This window comes from Falco rusticolus, chromosome 2, assembly GCF_015220075.1.
Source record: "Falco rusticolus isolate bFalRus1 chromosome 2, bFalRus1.pri, whole genome shotgun sequence".
NCBI classification, from domain to species: Eukaryota; Metazoa; Chordata; class Aves; order Falconiformes; family Falconidae; genus Falco; species Falco rusticolus.
The window spans coordinates 82,851,698-82,864,568 of record NC_051188.1 but is presented as its reverse complement, the minus strand read 5'-3'; positions in this window follow the sequence as shown (position 1 = coordinate 82,864,568).

Below are 12,871 nucleotides of genomic sequence, written 5' to 3'. Positions count from 1 at the left end.
GTTTGTGACACAGGCCCACCACTCCACCTGCAAGCAAGCACTGCATGCATCCTTGCCTCGTCAGCCTCACACTGGGCAACTGAACAGTGACAGGTGAATTTTTGTCATTGGACAGGGCAAGACCCTAAACCACTGGGCTGCCTTCAACACCTCTCTTAGCAAGACCTACATTTCAGGCAGAAAGAGAAGCAAAATGTTACACAGAGTGCGTGTACAGACTTCAGCTTTGCTTGATCAGCCGATTGCAGCTATCAAACAATGCAATCACAGTCCCACTAGTAGCATTAATGGGAAAACGTTCTTGCAATCAGCTTTCTGAAGGTTAAACTGGTAATATTCTATCTTCTACCTACCTATATGTAAGCTGTGAGATGGTGGGGGTCTATGTGTGCTGTGTGTATCTGCACATGGGGACAGGGTTTTTCTTTAGTTTTTCAGCCTCAGGTACCCTCTTTTGGACATTAGGAATGTAATTGGAAGTTTTTCCAGAGAAAAATTGTATTTATTTCTGGCGTCATAATGAAGTCATGAGGGAAAGTGTCTTCACCCCCACATGCCAGTGCAGACAACACACAGACTGCTAGAAATAGCAATCCCTCCAATAAGCCCTGGTGTTGAAATGTTACATAAAGCACAATGATTGGCAGGATCCTCTCTTTGTGTTCCCCTTCTGCCTTTTCTTCCTGGTCTTCAGTTTCAGATCTATCTCTGTAGTGCTGCTCCTTTCTGATTTTACCCTCTTTGCACAAAGACTGTTTTCTTTTAGAACTTGTTCCTGTTCCCTGAACTATTTTTACCAGTTCCACCTCAGTCTCTTCCCCCTCTGACTCACTGCTGGGAATCCTTGCTTGGATCATTCCTCCTTCCCTCGTCCCCACAGTGTCACTCCTCTGCTAGAGGTCAGAGCATGCGTCTCAACTCCTGACTATAAAAAAAAGGGATATCTGGGAAATCCAGTGCCTGGGGATGGATTGGCGGTTGCTCTTCCAAAGGCAGAGCAAACAGGCTTCCTTAGCTTTCACAGGGATTAGCCAAAGTTCCCATCACTCTCATGAGGGTTCTACACCAAAAGGGGAAGTGTTCTTAGTGTTTGTGTTTGGTCCCTTTGCATTGTCCTTTGGATGTTAGGTGTCTGCCAAAAAAGACTGGGCACTGTGTGGTAGGTAGTGTGTTTTTGACACCTGTGTGTTCAGAGACAGGCTACCTACCAGCTTGTCCCTGGAGCTGACCACCTTCAAAGCCAAAACTGTTTCTTGAACCTGCCTCCCAACCTTGCTCCTGCAGAAAGTTGTTCTCGTCCTGTTAATACATTTTTTAAAGGTAATAAATTTCCACTTCTTTTAATAATTCATTTTCATCTGACCGGATCCCAGGTGGGTGTTTAGGCTCTCACTTTCTCCTGGGACTTTGTGGATGGCAAGGAGCCTGTAAACCACACCATATAAAAATACTCGTGCTCACACACCTGCCTTTAGCCTCCCTTGCTGCCCGGGAATTGCTCATTTGGCTGGCTGGCTCCAGCTGCCGGTCGGCAGAGGTGCTCAGTGAAGCTGTGTCTTTAAGAGCCGCATCCTTTCCCAATGCCATGCCTTTGGGGTTGTGCTCTCCCTCCCCCAGACCATAGATTCCCTCTCTGCAGGATGTCAGCTGTCCTCCTTGTCTCCTCCCTTCAGTGGGATGGCTTCCTCTGCTCTTGCTGTGATAAGAGTTTGTTTTCTTCTCCAATGTACCCTGGGCTAATACCACGCTCTGCATTTTTCTGCTTTGATACCTGCATTTATGTTCTGGTTTCTCTCCTGGGGCCATACTGCTTTTCTTTTCTCACCCAAAGCAGCTCTGCTGTGTAAAGACAGTTATAACTAATAGCACTGGGCTTCATCAATGAAGCAGAGTTCAATTTACCCTTTGCAGAGATCATAAGGAACTGGGCACAGGCAAGAAACGTCGGGCTAAGATTTATGTGGAACTGTTTGTCTAAACGGGTTCCCTACTTCCTGATTTCCATGGAGTGAGGAAACTGCTAACATCTGCTCTGTGCCTGATACTGCCTCTGATTCCACCGATAGAAACTTTTCCCAAGAGACAAGAGCAGGTAAATTCCCAGGCTGGTGGGTTGGGTCTTTTTTTATATCAAGGGCTCTTTTCCCACCAGGGACAGAGGTACAGGGTGTGGGTTTGCTCTGCAGCTCCTGGCCACACACAGCCTACATGAGCGGTGGAAATTCTTTGCTCCAGGCAGCTTGTACACCACTTGCTCTATGAAGGAAAGGGCAGACACACAGCTTGAGGTCTGCCCGTGGTGGGCATGAGGGCAGAGGAGCTCTTGCTTTGCTCAGGCACTGTGCATTTTAGCATGGTCTGTCCTCTCCAGAAACTCCACTGTGGTTTCCATTGCTGCTGTTGTGCAAGACTAATGTGAGATCTGATGCTTCCCTTGCCCGAGCTGAGGCAGCCCTGTCTCCTGGAGAACAAGCAGCATGCCCAGGGCAGGCTGCCTGCTGCTGGGCACTCCCTGGGTTTGGGGCTGAAGGAAGACTCCAGCAAGCTGCAGACCCACAGAGACTCCTACACCCAGGCTTCAATCAGAGAGAAATTCCGTGTTTTATGGCTTTCTAAATGTGTGATAAAGCACTTATGTATCACATGTGGCCCCCTACATGGCTGTGCAAGTGTCCCGAGATTTTACTGTGAGGATACTCTTGCCTTCAGATGGAAGAAGGAGGTTGAAACTGATGAAAATAGGCTGACTTTATACTAGCCCTGTAACAAAATAGATCGAGGAGAATGCGTTAACTTTTGTTTTATTTAACTTTGCCAACTTTCAAGTCAGCTCTCAAGCACCCAGAAGGTTTTAGAAAATGTTTAATCTAACTCAGACAATTTCCTGAACTCCCTAACTGGACCACCCCATTTTCTGAAACACTGCCAAAAGGCCGTAGTTACTCGTGGGCTCTGGCGTGCTGCTCTTTCACAACTTCTTGCTGTCCTCTCACCCCCACCCTCAAGCCGTTGTGCACGCCTTAATATAGTCCAGAAAGAGGAACCTCCTAGACCTCGCTGTCAGTGCCTGATGAAGTAAGCCCTGCTGATAGCCACTGACGTGTTGGCAAACAACGGCCCCAGTGCGCTTCAAGGCTCCACGCAGCGTGAGCATGAGCACACAGCCTGCCTGCGCTAGCCTGCCTGCTCCAGGTGTGCCTTGCCCACCCTCCCAGCATGAGCTGCTGATCTTGCCGCCTGTCCCTAGGCAGCCTGGGACACTCCCTGTCAAGGGTGTATGGGACAGTGGTGTAGTCTTTCTTTACTCTGGCTCATATGCCAGATTTGGTGTCCTGATGGCCCGTCCAGCAGCCTCTGCCTGTGTTTGGCAAAAAGCAACAGGGGCTGTATTTCAGGGTGATAGGGCAGATATGATGAAGAGTGTCACCTCTCTTCTCTCACCTTCCTCACCACTGCACACCGAGTCTATACAGCTGTCCCAGCAGAGAGCAAGGAGGGGCACACATGGCACACAAGGATGCATGCTGATGCCAGAGCCCTCAAAGACGCAGCTTTCAGGTCTTAAAAATTATCTATTTTTCTGGCAGAGCTGGAGCATAGCACAGTTTTAAAAGAGCTGCAGCTCATTGGGATTTTTAGTCACTCTCCCACTGAGTGACGCTTGCTGTCTGGGGACTTACCACCATGTGATAAAACTTTCCTCCTGAAACTTAGTTTCCTGCTCTTCCCCTGTGCTTCCTCTGTTGTCCACCCACACCACTGACTCCAAGTAAGGGCAGCAAGCTCCCTAGAGCTCTCCACCACCTACTCATCACCCTGCCATCCTTCCTCCCCTGCCCGCTTTCCCTATCCCCTCCTGGTCACAGAGGAGGTGGGATGACGGGAAAACTGGCTCCGCTTTTCCAGGGATTTCTAGAGAGATTTGCTTTCTTTCCCTGGACCTGGACCTGACTGGCTCATCTTTAGGATTTTTACTGGAAGAAATGTCATTTATCCACAAACACAAGTGAAATAAGAAGTTGGGGGGGAAGAAGATAAAGACAGCAGTAAGAAAAGTGATGAATTAAACTGCTAGGGTCACACATCTGTCTGCAGCTTCTTGCTGGCTGAAACTGGCACAGAACTTGTCAGAAGCCATGTGAAGCCCACGGGGTCAGAGCTATCCCCGCAGCACAGCCCTGCCGTGGGATGCTCAGTCCCAGCATGTGCAGGAAGAGGGGTGGCATTCCCAGCTCCCCAGGCCGGGCTGAGGGGAGGCAATGAAACTTCTAGAGCACAGGGCTTTCCTCCCCTCTCCCCCGGAAAGCAGCTTTGCTGCAGAGGAAACACTGCCAGTAGGGAACAGCAATTTTCTCAAGGCAAACTTTTGCCAAGGGCAAGGGCCTTCCTGTGGACAGAGCCATCTGGGACTGGCAGGGTTGAGTTTTGCATAGATGGCTGGCTTTCCTTGAGTCTTGTCGGTGTCATGCAGCTCTTAGGAGGTTGAACCTCCTGCTTGCACATGCTGGAAGGCTCTGCTCTGAGCCTGATGGCATGCAGGGTCTTCCACAGCTTCAGAGTCAAGGAGTTATTGCTCAGATATAATTTCCCTGTCCTTCACAGAATTATTGCAGGAGGGAGAGGATTAACAGGTATGCAAATCACAGTGGGTGAGGGAGGGAGGGTGAGCTATGCTAAAAAATTAATAAATGCCACGGTGGTATTGCTGTTCAAGCTCTCCGGTGCCTTTTTAGAAAAACTAATGTGTTTACAGGGTGACTGCAGGCCTGATGGGAAGAGGGAGCCAACCTTCCCCCTCCTGGCTCCTGCTCTGGGTCAGGTAACAGGATCTCCTACACAGCTGGGGCTAGGAATAAGCAGCCAGCACACCCCTGCACATGCGCGCACACACACACACACACACACACACGCACGCACACACGCACACACAGCACAAAACTGCAGGATCTCCTGCATCAGATGCTCAGGGCTGCTGCATGCTGAGGAGGGAAGACAGCAGATGATGGCAAGAGCACAGCAAACGCCCCCTGTTAGGGCAGCATCTGAGTGAGCAACCGAAGGGTCTCCCCAGCATGTCTGTCGCTGCTGGGACTGACCGTGGTCCCTGACACACTGGGCTACATTGAGACATTATGTCATGCTGCAGCCACACTGCATGCCTGCTTCTGCCGTCTGGCTGTCATCTGTGAGTGGCCAGCACCAGGTAGCAACCTGGGGTGAGTGGGTAGCTGAGTCCCTCTACACTGGGTATCTCCCCAGTTGCCCCGTCCAAGCCCCCAACCCCCTGCCCAGGTCTGATTTAAATGGGAGGTAGCACATCTGCATCCCCATCTCACCTAACCCAAGAGAGTACTCACTGTTGAGGGGGGGCTAATGGCAAGCTAGAGTGATTTGAATAAGTCCCTTAGTGCCCGATTTCTAAATAAATCTGCTTTAAATTACATTGATTTATGATTCACGTATTTTTATTTGATCAGTCAGCAGTGCTGCAAAACCTTCAGGCACTTAAGGTGTTTCTAATCTCCCTGTCCTGTTGTATGGAGGTGCTGCTTGCAAAGGTTTGGTTTTAACCCCTGAATCCACCAGCCACTCAGCCAGGACCGGGCAGAAGCCTGTCTCCTGTCCTCTTACTGGGGCCATCTCTTTTCCTGGCTCTTGTACATCATGGTAGCCCAGTGTGATCATTGCATAGATTATCCAGCATCTCTGAGGTCCCCTGCTGTCATACCCGAACACTTAACATGAAACTGGGATGAGGATATTTTGGACACTGGCTGTGACAATACACATCTCTGGGTGTTTACATTTTAACATTTGTACCAGGAAATCAGCTCTCTCTGTGTCACAGGGTTAGACAAACACCTGATAAAGAAATAAACCTGTCAAATAAATTAACTTTACAAAAAGATCGAGCCCTGCATTAAGTCTCCATTGTGAATTTAAAAAAAATGCCTTACGCCTTCACAAACAGCCTGCCCGGGATACCACATTTCTCCACGCTTGGGAGCCCCCACAGCAGCAAAAGGACCGTCCTTGGGGCTGTTTTGCTGTGATTTGGCACCAGCTGCCGAGCGGACCGGCTCTCCTCCTCCTCCTCCTCCTCCTCCTCCTCCAGCACTGACTGTGTGAGGGATGGAGCTGGCTTACCTTGCTCTGCCTCCAAAGCAATGCCCAGGTCCCCGCCAAGCAGTGAGAGTTACTGCAGGTGAAGTTAAGGTTAACACTGAGCAGGAAAGACTGTAATGTTGTTAGAAACTTAGCCGGGTGTTTGAAGCCCTGGCAAGGCAAACACGAGCTGAGCACAAGGCTGTGTTTTCAAGATGATCTGTAGCTGTAGAAATAAGCCTGGGAAGGGGCTTTCTGGATTTCTCCAGCCTGCGCTGCCCCGGCCACAGCTCCTGCTGTGCTCAAAAGATAGCCCAAGCCCGAGTGCTTGGACAGCAATGGGTTGCTTTCCTCCTGACAGCATTTGTTTACTATTAAATAACCTTGAAGACAGAGACGCTGCTTTGTGTCCACAGAACCATGTGCACAGAACCAACCTGGTCTGAGCCACTGGCTCCTCCAGAATAACACACCCTCCCTGCGATAATGTTTCCCAACAGCCAGAGCGGTTGTTTGCCGCTACCCAGGGTTTTGGCTCCCAGACTCACAAGGCATCTTTTTTGCTGCAGTATATTTGCATCTCTTTGTTGACTTTGCTAATCAAGCTCACTCCTGAGCCTTTGAAAACTAGCAAAGGCACACTGGCTCTTCGGGCAAGGCAGCCATTTCAGGAGAGGTAACCCCTTGGGGACCAGGCACTTTTGGTCACTAGACTGTTAACGGCTGTGTGGGGAGCTGGTGGATGGGCTGAGCATCCAGGCTCCGGAGGCACTCACTCACCCAACAGAGCCAAGGTAATGCCACACTGCCACCAAAAGGGCAATGCTTCCTTGCCCATCTCTGACCCCTTGCCCTGCTGCCACAGCAAGGCAGCACCGCCTCCTTGCCTTGCAGGGGGCTGGGGTGCTCTCCCACCCTGTACCCCCGCCACCCCGAAGGTCTTCTGGGTCTGTCTTCTGCTGGTTTAGTGAGTGCAAGCAGCCCATGGCAGGAGCAAGGGACGTCCCCAGAGGGGTGCCCCCCACCCAGCAGCAGCGGTCCCTGAGGCAGGCCCAGCTCATCACGTAGCCACTGCCATTGCTGCCCTGCTGAGCTGGTCCTGCATCAAGGCGCCCCAAATCCCCTCGGTGCTCACAGCAGCCAGTGGGTAGCACAGGTAGGTCCCTGGGCTGGGGAAGCTGATTCGGTTAGGGCAGCTGGGCAGTGACAAAGCCACCCAGGGGGCAGAAGGATGAGCTCCACTCTGCACCCAGCTCCCATCCCATGCCTAACTCTGCCCACGGGTTGGCCCAGTTCAGAAAGGAGAAGTTTTATGTAGGCTGGAGCATCGCAAAGATACTTAAAGTTGATAATTTCCCTTAAGGTGTCACAGAGAGGGGATATATTATATCCAGCTTCAAACTATTTGTTTCAGCTCCCTTGGTGCTTTATGCCACCGGTTTCAGCATTTCAGCAAGGGAGCCCGAGCCTGGCCCCACGGAGCGGTCAGACACCAAACGCCCATTAGATTCCTGTGGTGGTGGAAGAACTTCTCCTAAACAAGCACCCGCAGACCACTGACATAACACGTGGCAGTTGCAGCCCAGGTCTCCCCACTCCCAGTGCTGGGCTCCGTGATTAACAGCAGTGGTTTGAGAGCAGCCAGGCCAGGCTGTTAGAGAAGAGTCCCTTCGGCGCATGTTGGCTCCAGTGCTAAATTTGCATACTGTATTTGCCAAGGGTTATTAGTGTTGATCAGCTGTTAAATAATCTGCCCTTTTCATTTCAGGAGGCCTGTCAGGACTTGCCTTCGCGTAGGCTTTACTTAAACAGGAGTTTTATGACATATTGGAAAAGGGTTTTCATTAGGGAGCCTTTTCCTTGAAATTTCAACAGCTACAAATACTAAACACTGTCTGACATCACAAGCGCCTGCCACATGTGTTGCCTAACCCTCTACATCCTTAGTGCATGGAAAAGGCTGAAGCCACAGAGCAGTGGAAATCAGGCTACAACCCTGTTGGCACCCCTTATTGTGCCAGGGAAGGACCTGAGAGAGGAGATGAAGATAAGGACAGATCCCACATCAGAAAATTAAATTATCCCCTGTTGGAGAAGGGCACTGGGAGGTTGCTGTATGCAGGTTTTTGAAATAGCCTCACCCGACTCTGTACCTGAGGGGATATAGTCTTTGGGGTGACTTATGGCTGTGTTTCACCATCCTTCCTTTTAGCTGTGTCTCTTCAGGGCTACACACCCTTTGCAATTAGCCAGCGACAGGAGCTCCTGAGCCTGGGGAGGCTGGGAGCATGGGCCAGCAGTTCAAAGGGGGTGGCTTGTGACTCATAAGGAAACAGAAGCATGGGGTAAGAACCGCATTTGGCCTCATGGTTAGGCAGCACCGTCAAAGACCTCTGCAAAGTCAAGCCAGGAAAAAAAATAACTTGAGGACTGAGGGGAACTTTGCAACAGCCAGCTGGTTCCCACACATGTAATTATGCCCAATACCCTACAAATTGTTAGAAGAGCCAGAAAGGAATGAAAAATACAGATGGAGCAGGGACCTGAAGAGAGGTTTGCTATGCACGCTGTCTAGCCTCAAATAGCCTGATAGAAAATATTGTGCTGCTTTGTGGACAGCCCCACACTCCACATCTCCCATTCCTCCTGCCTGCAGACTTTGAGTGGCTGTTGAGCTCCAAGGGCTCTTTGTCCTGGTTTCTTTGGCACAAGGGTCCGCCTTGCCCACCACTTCCAACCACCCAACTGCCCATGCTGGGGGCCAGAGCGCTGCTCTCCTCCTCCTGGGGCTGAGCCATAGCTGGTGTCAGGGCGGTACCTGCAGGGAGCTCCAGCCAGCAGAGATAAAAGGGAGTCGCTGGGGACCCTGCGGACCCTCGATGGCCACATTTCCCTCAGCCTTGCCAGAGAGGTGTGAGTAAGATGAGTGTGGCAGCTGGCAGCGGGTACGGCACCAGGCACAGTCCTCACTTTCTCTCCCACCACTCCTCTAGGGGGAAGAAACAAAAGCAACTATGAAACGCAAACAATTTGACTGTAACAAACCGTAAAACACAGGATCAGATCAGCTGTCTGCCCATTGCTCACCTCACTGGTAGTGACTTAGTTGTGCTTTGCTGGTACTGCCTGCATTGGTCATCAGGTGACAAAACCAGCAGTTAGAATTGATTAATTGATTTCTACATTAAACAGGTAATCCTGCTCAATTATTGGCAGGTTTGTTAATGGATTACTATTTAAATGATTCTGACTTTTTTAATTACATGTTATTTTATAGATGCACATTTACTTAAAAAAAAGAGCACCCCTTACATCTATTAACATATTAAAGAGAAAATAAAACATTCAGGCTGATATAATGCACAATGTGGCATTACTCTGGGTGCTTCCTAAGCTAGGGAAATCTTATTTGTTTAATAATAAGTTGGTCATGAATATGCAAATCTGTATCAGTGCAGTACCTCACTGCTGTCACTATTAATGAGTTGCAAATTAATGTGACAACAAAAGGAAAATCTATTTAGTGGCAGATTTGTGGTTCATACCTGGCTCAAGAGTGCAATCGTCTACAGTTGTGTTGGTCTGCTGGAGCAAAATCTGCACATGGTGTGGACAAGGTTTGCTTCAGGGCTGGCAAATCAGAAACAAACAACATACCGCCTTCACCCCCAAGGGTGGAAGGCAGCGCTGGTCCTAATGATCCATCACACTTAACTTGCAGCAAAATACAATCTCTTCACTCTGCAATCATGGTGAACCCATGCAAAGCACACTAACCAGTAAAATGCAGAACTAGCAAGACTGATGTAGGTGGGAAGACAGCGTGGACATCTAGACATGGTACTTAAAGAGAACTTAATTTTCTTCAGATCTGCTTGGGGATTTTTTCCCCTGACAACACTACAAGCTCACAAAGCAAAACTTGCTGGATTCCAGTCCCTTTGTTCTTCTGCCCCCGCTTCTAGCAGAAATGCAATAGTGAATAAGCACATTTAGAAAAGACCTAATATATATCTTCACAACTGTGGCAATCAACTCTTCTGTCTTGGGCAGTGATGCCAAGCCCTCTCCTACCAACACTGGACCATACTGAAATGAAAATATGATGCTCTGCAAACAATTTTAAACTATGATACTGTTTTTTCAGTTAGCTTGCATCTGTACAAACTGAAAGTAGCAATCTGTGCCTTTTTCCTATACAAACTGGAGAAATGATGCTGAACATTTACTAGCAGCCCCACCGAGCCTGGGAATGGCAGCTGCCTGCATTTACCACCCCTTGACACCTTGTTCATATTAATGCACAAACCATGGGTCTCATCTATAGTTTTGTTATTTAACACAGAAATGAAGGGAGGAGTCAGCTTCAAGCTCTTTGATTCATGGGGTGAGCTTGGCCCCTGGGAGCAGTTTTGAAGACAATTTCCATTCTGCTTCTGTGATCCTGCAAGCTAGAAGCTGGGTCAGGCTTCCAGTGGGCATCTGGGCTCTCTCCTTTTAGCAGACTGCTCCCCACAGAGCACACACAAGGGCCAAACACCTCTGGCCCTTGCTTGCCACTCACTGGTTCAATGTCTTTGGAGCAAGTCTCCATCTAGGCCACCAGAGCAAAAGGGGGGAGACAGCAAAGCAGAAGAAATGAGAAGTGTCCAGAGGGAGAAATAACACAACAGAAACTCCCAGGGCCAACCCTACTATGCAGAACCCAGTCCACTGCATAAGGCAAGGGAGGAGTTCAGTATTTTGCATCCTCAGCAGCACCGCTTACCTCAGGAGAAACTTCCCGGCACTGCTGATGCTGTGACCCCCCCCCCTCCCTGCCAGGCAGCCAGCCTAGAGCCTCCTGTTTCCTGGGACTTCCCAGCCAGCACCAAGTAAAAGTTTGATGAAGGAAACTCCCTTCAGCGAGGCTCACCTGGCTGCTCTAGCTGGAAATGGGTTGTTTCCTATTGCAGCAGTGGTTCTTTAACACCTCCACAGGGCAGCACAACCTCCCAGCCAGAAAAATCCAAGTGATAAGCAGGGGAAATTCAAGAAAACGCTTTGGCTTGGGCCCCAACAGCATCAGCGCTGCACTTCCACCTTGCAGAAGGCAGGACACAGGATTGGCAGGGTTTTACTGTCCCCAAAGGCAGCGTTTCTGTTTCCTTTTTTTTTTATTAAGCTGGAGCAATGCCAGTGGTGTGAAGCAAGTATCTTTGGCCCAAGGAGGATGCACAGGAAAGCGCTTTAAAGGAGAGCAGCATGAATCCAGAAGCTGAAATGCTGAACATCAGCCCCAGCCCTGCCCTGCCATGCTGGCTGGAGCTAGCTCAGTCCCTGGCTCTGAGCCATGCACCACCCAGCCAGCCCCGGTGCTGGCAAGGCAGCCAGCATTTCGACTCCCCTGCCTATACTCGCTGTCACCAAGTTCACTCCCTGCCAGCACACCACCATCTCTCCTCTTCCCAAGGTAACATTCCCCCAGACTTGCCTACTGCTAAACTACATATGCAGCCAGCCTCTCCCATGACAGACTCCCCCAACCCATCCAGAACAGGGTCGGCCAAGCCAGCCTCATGCGCCCAGCAGCACAGGATGCTGCCCTACTCTGTGGAACCCTCCATGCTCTCTCAAGCACCCTCGCACATTAAAGTCTTTTAAGAAAAGTACATCCTAGAAGATAAAATGGTTATGTCAAGGGGCAGCACTGCGATCAGGTGTTCCCCGCCATGACCCTATTTTTAGAGCACAGACAGGCCTCAGGGCAGGCACACACTTGCGTTACAACAGCATGAGGCCGTTACTGTATTTGAGCACAGATGCGAGTGCCAGCATGGAGAAGGCCCAACTGTACTACTCAGTGGAGATAGTGGAAAACTGACTAAGCGGAGATGTTTGGGGAGCACGTGCTCAATGTCATTGGAGGAGGAGCTGGCCAAAAGAGGAAGCTGCGTCAATCTTCTATTTGCCTTCGGGGCACAGCGAGAAGTGAGGTGTCTGCCATGCACCCCTGGAAGCGGTATGCAGGTGATTTATGCTCAGCTCAAACCATCCAAGTGTTAGGCAATTGATCAGATAAAGGTGCCCGTAACAATTGTTTTTAACGTTCTTCCTTGTCTTAGTTTTTCTGCCCCACATCTGTTTTCTGGGAAAACCAGGTGGTAAAATCAGCTGCCACTGGAGAGCAGGGATGTCTGTGTTTCGGTTCCTTGCAAACCTGAAGGATGGCTTAAAAGGAAATCCAGGGTGTGCGTTAAGCCATACAGGAGAGACCATCATCACCCTTATCCAATGTCTGGAGAAAGAGGTCAGTGGTTGCATTAGGACTAAAAATTGTCCCGTGCAGAAAGGGGACTTCAGCTGCCAGCAGCAGACAGCTGTCAGATCCCTCTCTTGCCTCTTGGCTCAGCTACAAAACCACCTTACCCCCAAGAAGCAGTCCCGTGGTAAGCCACACAGTACAAACATTTCACAAAAGACTCGAAGGCAATGTGCCACAAGAGGCATCAGCTCTGTGTCTTTCCCTCTCAGGCACCTTCAGGAATGAGGCATCATTCTTCCTTACCTTCAGGATGAGGATAATTCACACCCTTTCTTAAGCTCCCCCAAGAGCAAAGATTGAACCCACAGTACGCTGTCCATTAAAATCAAGACCTCTGAGCCTCACTGCTCCAGATGGAAAAACTTTTTCCCAAATGCTTTTCTCAGATGGACCAGATGCTGAAGACCCTTTTGGTGGGTGTCCTGGCCCTCATCAGAAGAGCAGCACAATTTAAACATCTCA